Source organism: Capricornis sumatraensis, chromosome 22 (genome assembly GCF_032405125.1).
Source record: "Capricornis sumatraensis isolate serow.1 chromosome 22, serow.2, whole genome shotgun sequence".
Classification (NCBI taxonomy): domain Eukaryota; kingdom Metazoa; phylum Chordata; class Mammalia; order Artiodactyla; family Bovidae; genus Capricornis; species Capricornis sumatraensis.
This window is the reverse complement of record NC_091090.1, coordinates 11,694,538-11,702,705: the sequence shown is the minus strand read 5'-3', so window position 1 is coordinate 11,702,705 and position 8,168 is coordinate 11,694,538.

Genomic DNA, 8,168 nt, shown 5'->3' with positions numbered 1-8,168 from the left:
ACTCTGTCCAGACTGAAAAGTGACTATTTTACCTAAGGCACAGAATTCAGCACAGAGCGTCAAAGAAAATGAAGAAAAAGAAGAATATATTTCAAAAGAAGATAGGATAAAACTCCAGCAACAGACCTTAATGAAATATAGATGAGTGATATTCCTAATAAAGAATTCCAAATAGCAGTCAGAAATATGCTTACTGAAGTCAAGAAAGCAAGGCATGAACAAAGTGAAAATTTCAACAAAGAATATAATGAAGTACACAAAAGGAAGAATGGAGCTGAAGAGAACAACAATTGAACTGAAACGTTCAATAGAAGTGTTCAACAGCAGACAAGATAGAGAAAGAAAAAATCAGAGAAGTCAAAGAACGGGCAGGGAAACTCATCCAATCAGAAGAGCAAAAAGAGAAGACAACAGTGAGGAGAAAAGACAGCTTAAGGGATTTATGGGGAAACACCAAGTGGACCAATATTCACATAATAGGGGTGCAGGAGGAGAAGAGAGAAACGAGCAGAAAGCTTACTTGAAAATGCAACGGCTGAAAGCTTCCCTAACGTGGGGATGGAAATAAACATCCATATTAACAAAATGAGGTATAAAAAATCATGAGATCATTTTGACAGATACAGAAAGAGCATGTGACAAAATGCAACATTCATTTATAATAAAATGAACTCAATGAACTGGGTGTAGAGGGCACACAGTTCAGCATAATAAACTCTATATATGAGTTGCTCAGTTGTGTTCAACTCTTTGTGACCCCATGAACTGTAGCCCACCAGGCTCCTCTGCCCGTGGAATTCTCCAGGTAAGAGTACTGGAGTGGGCTGCCATTCCCTCCTCCAGGGGGTCTTCCCTACTCAGGACCAAACCTGAGTCTCCTGCACTACAGGTAGATTCTTTACCATCTGAGCACCAGGGAAAACACCTATATGTGATAAGCCCACAGTTAACATAGTATTCAATGGTGAAAAGCTGAAAGATTTCCTGTAAGATCTGGAACAAGACCAAATGCCCACTGTTACCAGTTTTATTCAATACAGCATTAGGAGATCTGGGCAGAGCAATTAGGTAAGAATAAAAAGGCCTCTAAATCAGAAAGAAAGATGTAAACCTATCTCTATTTGCAGATGACATGATATTATATACATATAAAAACTCCACCAAAAACTGTTAGAACTAATAAAAAATTCAGTAAGTTTTCAGGATACAAAGTTAATAGACTACAATCAGTTGTATTTCTATTCATTAACAATAGACTATCAGAAAGAGGGCTTCCCTTGTGGTTCAGCTGGTGGAGAATCCACCTGCAATATGGGAGACCTGGGTTCAATCCCTGGGTTGGGAAGATACCCTGGAGAAGGGAAAGGCTACCCACTCCAGTATTTGGCCTGGAGAATTCCATGGACTTTATAGTCGATGGGGTTGCAAAGAGTCAGACATGATTGAGTGGCTATCACTCACATCAGAAAGAGGAATTAAGAAAAAAATTCCATTTACAATTGCATCAGAAAGAATGAAATACCTAGGAATAAATTTAACCAAGGTAGTGAAAGTTGTACACCAAAAGACATTGATTAAAAAAACTGAATGAGACACAAGTAAATGGAAAGATATTTCATGTTCATGGATTGGAAAAATTATACTGTTAAAATGTCCATACTACCCAAGACAATCTACAAAGTCAATGCAATTCATATCAAAATTCCAATGAAGTTTTCCACAGAAATAGAATAAGCAATCCTAAAATTTTTATGCAACCACCAAAAACTCTGAAAAGTCAAAGCAACTTTGAGAAAGAAGAATGATGCTGAAGGCATCAAGTGTCCTTGTTTCCAACTATATCACAAAGCTATACTTATCAAAACAGTATGGTACTGGTATAAAAACAGATACATTGATCAATGTAAAAGAATAGAGCCCAGAAATAAATCCATAAATATCTGGTCAATTGATTTACAATGGAGCCTAGAATATACAATGGGGAGAGGATAGTCTTTTCAGTAAATGGTGCTGGGAAAACTGAACAGCTATATCCCCTTCTTATACTGCACACAAAAATCAAACAGAAAAAGGCAAATACTACATGGTATCATTTATATGCTGAATCTTTTTAAAAAAATTCAATCTCACAGAAACAGAATAAAAAGGTGGTGCTTTGCCAGGAAGAATAGACTGAGGTTGGTAAAACGGCACAAAATTTCAGTTATAAGATGAATAATGTATTAGTATCTAATGTAAAATATGATGTCTATAGTTAATAACACTGTATTGTATAAACAGAATTTGCTAAGAAATTAGAACAGAAATCTTCTCATCAGAAAAAGGAGAAAAAGAAGAAAAAGACAAGTATGCTAATTAACTAGATGAAGGAATACTTTTGCATGTGTAATCAAATCACCACTACATACACATTAAATATTTTATAATTTTATATGTCCATTATACCTCAATTAAACTAAATTTTTTATAAAAAGCTTTATCAATAACCTCACAAAGTTTTACTCTGACAGGGCATAAAAGATATTCTTTCTCCAATCAAGCTTACATCAATTTTATGGATGGTACAAACTTCACTGAAGAAACATGACCTTTTCCAGATTTATTTTAGTGAACTGATCAACATACTTTTATTAGCAGTGGTATTTGAATCGCTCGAATCATTAGAAGGGGCACAGTTCTGCTCACTGATATCTTTTTCTGTTATTTTTTATGCAGTGAGTCTTGGCTTTCAGTGAAGACTTAGTATTCATGCTACTTTAATTTATACAGTAGGCATTATAGCTATAGGAGTAATACAAGAAAAGGAGAATTTGTAGGGCCTTCTTAAGTCCTTTCTGGATCAAGTTGGAAAATAAATGAAGCAAGAAATGAAGCCTCTTTATTTATCTAAGTGACTAAAAATTACATTTCAATCCAGTGAGATGATCTATGTTAGGGTTCTTTAAACTAAAATGCATTGAGACTTCCCTGGCAGTCCAGTGGTTAAGACTCTGTGCTTCTGTTGCAGGGAGCACAGGTTTAAGGTTAACTAAAAAGCATTATACAAATGGACATCATTGCCCCAACCTGAGGAAGGGTGCTTGGGAGCCTCCGCTAGGCTTTGCCTGACATGTTCTGCTTTTTTGGAAGAAGGAGGTTGTGACACAGAGACAGGAAAAAAAAAAAAAAGGACTCAGTGGTGGGTGCTATAGTTTTTACTGGGCTCCTCTGGTATATTCTCTTTCATGCTGAAAAACGTTACAGTCTAATTTCTCCCAATCCAATAATTTACATACTGTTTACCCAAACAGAGTACACACACCACAGGCTTTATTTTGGCTGGTCACTGAGAAAAGAATACCGACAGTGACTAATGCCTAATGTGTCATTTTCTGTGGCACAGAACACTCTTTCCACTACATTAATCCACAGTTTTCTTGACAGCTTTTGTGGGGTGGCGTTTTTCATCTCTTTTGAAGATATAAAGAAAATGAATGCTGGAGTTAGTATGATTCACCCAAGATCTCGTCCCTAGTTAGCAGCAGATGCAAAAATTCAAGCCAAAATTATGAGTTCTTTACACCAGCCTACATGACAGATAGTGCTTGGCTCATCTCCACCAAGGCAAAATGTTGTTCAATGTTTGTCTCATCGTGAGCACATTTACAACACTAAGGAAAACAGAAGAGCAGATAAGCTGAACTGCTCATTTGTAACTTCCCTGAATGGAGGAGCAGATTAAAGTCTTCATCAAGTGAAATTTTAGACTTACATATACTACAACCTATTAAGCTGGATAAACAAATGATTATGATTAATAAAAAACATTAAATATGACTGAGTGGTTACCATCGGACCGACCTTCCCATAGACGACAATGATAATGTTGGACAAAACATTAAGAAAAAGCTATCTGGGGTTTCACTGGTGGTCCAGTGGTGACGACTTTGAGCTCCCACTGTAAGGGGGCATGGGTTCAATCCCTATTCAGAGAACTAAGATCCCACATGAATAAATAAATAAACCTAAAATATAGGGGAAAAAAGAACAAGAAAAGACTATTTGAAGGTACTGGAGGGTGACCAAAACCAAGCGGAAACTGAAAGGGAGTCTACACCAGGAAGCGGAAATGACACTTGGTGAGGTTCTGTTTCACGGTTTTGACAAGTGCTAGTCATTATTCTCTACTGCACTGCTGCTGCTGCTGAGTCGCTTCAGTCGTGTCCAACTCTGTGTGACCCGAGACGGCAGCCCACCAGGCTCCCTCACCCCTGGGACTCTCCAGGCAAGGACACTGGGGCGGGTTGCCACTGCCTTCCGCAGGGACTCTTCCTGACCCAGGGATTGGACCTGCATCCCCTGTGCCTCCTGTACTTCAGGTGGATTCCTCACTGCGTGAGTGGTAAAGGCAGCCCCCAAGGGGCAGTGGGTGCTCTCAACTCCGCATCAGCTCCTTCCCTATCTCTGGCTGACCTTTCATTATGCATGTGCAGTTCAGTTTCCAAGAATCACAGTTAAGAAAAAAGTAACTCAACACAAAATTTCAGCTACATCCAGCAGAGAAGATAAGATGCTATAGACTGAGTAGGTATTCCCCTCAATTTACATCTTGAAATGTAATTCCCAATATGATGGTATATGGAAGTAGAGCAATTGGATGTCATCAGATCATGAGGGTGGCACTCTCATGAACAGAATTAGGGCCCTTATAAAAGAGACCCCAGAGAGCTCCCCTGGTCTCCTTATACTGTGTGAGAACACTGTGAAAAGATGATCATTTGTGAACCAGGAAGCAGGTCCTTACCTGACATCATATCCACTGGTGCCTTGGTCTTGGACTTCCCTACCTCAAGAACTGTGAGAAATACATTTTTGTTGTTTATAAATCACTAAGTATATGGTAGTTTTTTTTTTTATCTTGAATGGACTACAAGAGTTTGGAGTTTGATTTCATCCAAGTTGACTGTGTGCTAAAACAAAACAAAATTAGTTCTCTTTGGAGGAATATAACAGAATCCAGAGACACTATTATTCATAATGTCTAGGATAAAATTAAAAATTACTAGGCATAAGAAGAGACAGGAAAATGACCCACATTTAATAAAAGACTAAATTTGTTAAATATTCCCAATAAAATATGAGATGAGGATAGAATATTAATGTACAGGAAATCAACTTTTTTGCTGGCTCAGATGGTAAAGAATCCATCTGCAATGCGGGACACTGGATTCCATCCCTGGGTTGGGAAGATCCCCTGGAGAAAGGCATGGTAACCCATTCCAGTCTTCTTGCCTGGAGAATCCCCATGGACAAAGGAGCCTGATGTGCTACAGTCCATGGGGTCGCAGAGACAGACATGACTGAGCTTCTAAGCACACACACACGCACAACAGGAAGTCAAAGGGATCTTAGGGTGGTGACTTTAGTGCTGATTATAAAGGTGGCTAAATTCTAAACAGATTTATCCCTTAGATTATTTAGGTTCTCAGGCTTCTTGAATGATTTGAATGTCTTTCCCTTACAGTGAAGATGTATAATCTCTAGAAAAAATCCTTAAATTCAAGCTTGGGGGAACTGAGGTATAAGTCTCCCAGAGGGCTATGTGATTCTTATGCAAATTTCTTCCAGCATTGCATTGCCTATAAGATTTAATTTCCCTGTTTGATATGCCTTTTGGCATCAATTTTTCTGTCCATATCTCTACTCCAATCTCTGATTGCAGGTAACCAGTGACCTAGGTTGTACTGCAGTATATTAGTTTGCATTGTCTAGAATTTATATGTATATAAAAGGAATCAAACAGTATATAGTCTTTTGTGTATGGCTTTGCTTTTGCTAAGCATGCTGTTTCTGAAATTCATTCACGTTGTTGCAAGTATTACTAACATTAGGAAAGTAGTAGAAAAGGAACAAAATTCCTTTTTATTGTTGTTTTTCCATTGTTTCAATGTAGTACACTTTGTGCATTCATTTATCTATTGATGACTATTTGGATGGTTTCTAGTTTTGGCTATTGTTAACAAAATTGGTACCAACACTTCTAAACAAGGCTTTGTATGGAAATAAGCTTTCATTTTTTTCATTCATTCTACCTGGGGGTAGAATGGCTGGATCATCAAGACAGGTATATGCTGATAAAAAACTTAAAAATTGTTTTCCAAAAGTGGTTTTTATTATTTTATACCCTTACAAGCAAAGCCTGAGTTCCAGTTGCTCCTTACCTTCAGTAACACTTGAGACTGTCAGTCTTTTACTTCTTAGTCATTCTAGTGAAGGGGTGGTGTCTCCCTTTAAAACTCCCATGCTCAAAACTCTGAATTCTCATTTGGCCCCATCTTATCAGCTATCGCTTTGGACTTTCACTGTCAATGACAACCATCATCGCCAAAGAAATAATAATAGGGCAACACCACCACCATTAATGGAGCATTTATCGTTCTTAACAAGATTTGTCTGGAGTACCATCTGGGGAGCATGATAAGTACATTTACAAGCTATCTGTCGCTGTGTAACAAATTACCCCAAATATTAGCAGCTGAAAATAAGAAACATTTGTTTTATACAGTTTCTGAGAGTTAGGAGTCCAGGAGCCACTTAAAGTGGTCCTGGGTCCAGGTCTATCATGCTGTTGCAGATAGGGGATTGGCTGGTTCTGTAATCATTTGTAGGCATGACTGAGACAGGAGGGTTGGCTTCCAAGTCTACTGACTCACTTAGCTCTGGGCAAGATAGTCGCGTGGGTCTCTCTATGGGGCTACACAACACAGCTGCTGGTTTCTCCAAAGTGAGTGATCCAAAACAGATGTTGATTACACAGACCAACTAGTACATAGTGAATATTTATTGATTGAATAGACGTGTACCTGACACTCTGCTGAGCACTTTACTTGCGGCTGCTGCTAAGTCACTTCAGTCGTGTCCGACTCCGTGTGACCCCGTAGACGGCAGCCCACCAGGCTCCCCCGTCCCTGGGATTCTCCAGGCAAGAACACTGGAGTCGGTTGCCATTTCCTTCTCCAATGCATGAAAGTGAAAAGTGAAATGAAGTCACTCAGTCGTGTCTGACTCTTCGCCACCCCATGGACCGCAGCCTACCAGGCTCCTCTGTCCGTGGGATTTTCCAGGCAAGAGTAGTAGAGTGGGGTGCCATCGCCTTCTCTGAAGCATTTTACTTATATCATCTTATTTAATCCTGATAACAACTCAGGATTAAATAAGATGGACCATTGTCCTCATTTGCACTGATAAAACTGAGGCTTATAAAAGTGAAACCTATCTAATTCAACAAAGCTTTTCGAAAGTTGGACTTCTCTAGCCCCAAAGGATGTGAAAAGTGGTCACATTGAAAATTAATTGCATTATTCCAAACAAAATTAGATTTCTATGGTTATTTACATTTTAACTTGAGTCAAAACATTTACACAGAAGGGAAGAAATTAGAATTTTTGTCAGTAGGGAAACTCTCAAACTCTTCAGGAAGATAAAGAATTGATTTTCTAATTCTCCACTTCACAAAGTGTTTTCATTTTCTATTACCACACTAACGTTTCAGATTCTTGGCAGATCTTTGAAAATGAGGAAATTCAAGAATTCTGCCAGTGGCTTTCCAAAGATTCAAGGCAATTTGATCATTCAGTGCACATATAGGGCTATGGTAGTTGCTGGGGTCTACAGAGCAAGTGAGACAGTACCTGTGGTCTAAAAAGTCACAATCTTTTGGAGATTAAGTAAAAATACTCTAATATATGGAAGTGTAAGCACCATAGAGAGGCACATTGAGAATGCTTCTTGAGGTTTGGAGTCTTAAAAAGATCAGCCTAAAACTTTTGGTATTTATGATAATAACCTAGTGTGATAATTCTGGAAATCAACAGAAGATGAAGATGAGGGGGCCAGATCGCCTTTATTTTTATTATTATTTTAAGCAGTTGGAAAACTTAGAAGGCCAGTGACTTGCTTACTTTTTTAGACCTAGCTCTCAGACGGGAACCAGTCTCCCCACCAAAGGTGTCACAAAGTGGGTTTCTGGAATTCGAGAATGAAGGAAGGGTGACTGAGGTTCAAAGTCCAGGTAACCTCCCTTGAGAATGCAGAAATCAAGCCAGGACAAACAAAAGACAAGGTGGACTGGGTAGGGCAGTGGAGTTAAGGGACTGACTGGAATTAGAGTTAAGGTGATAATGCCAGGG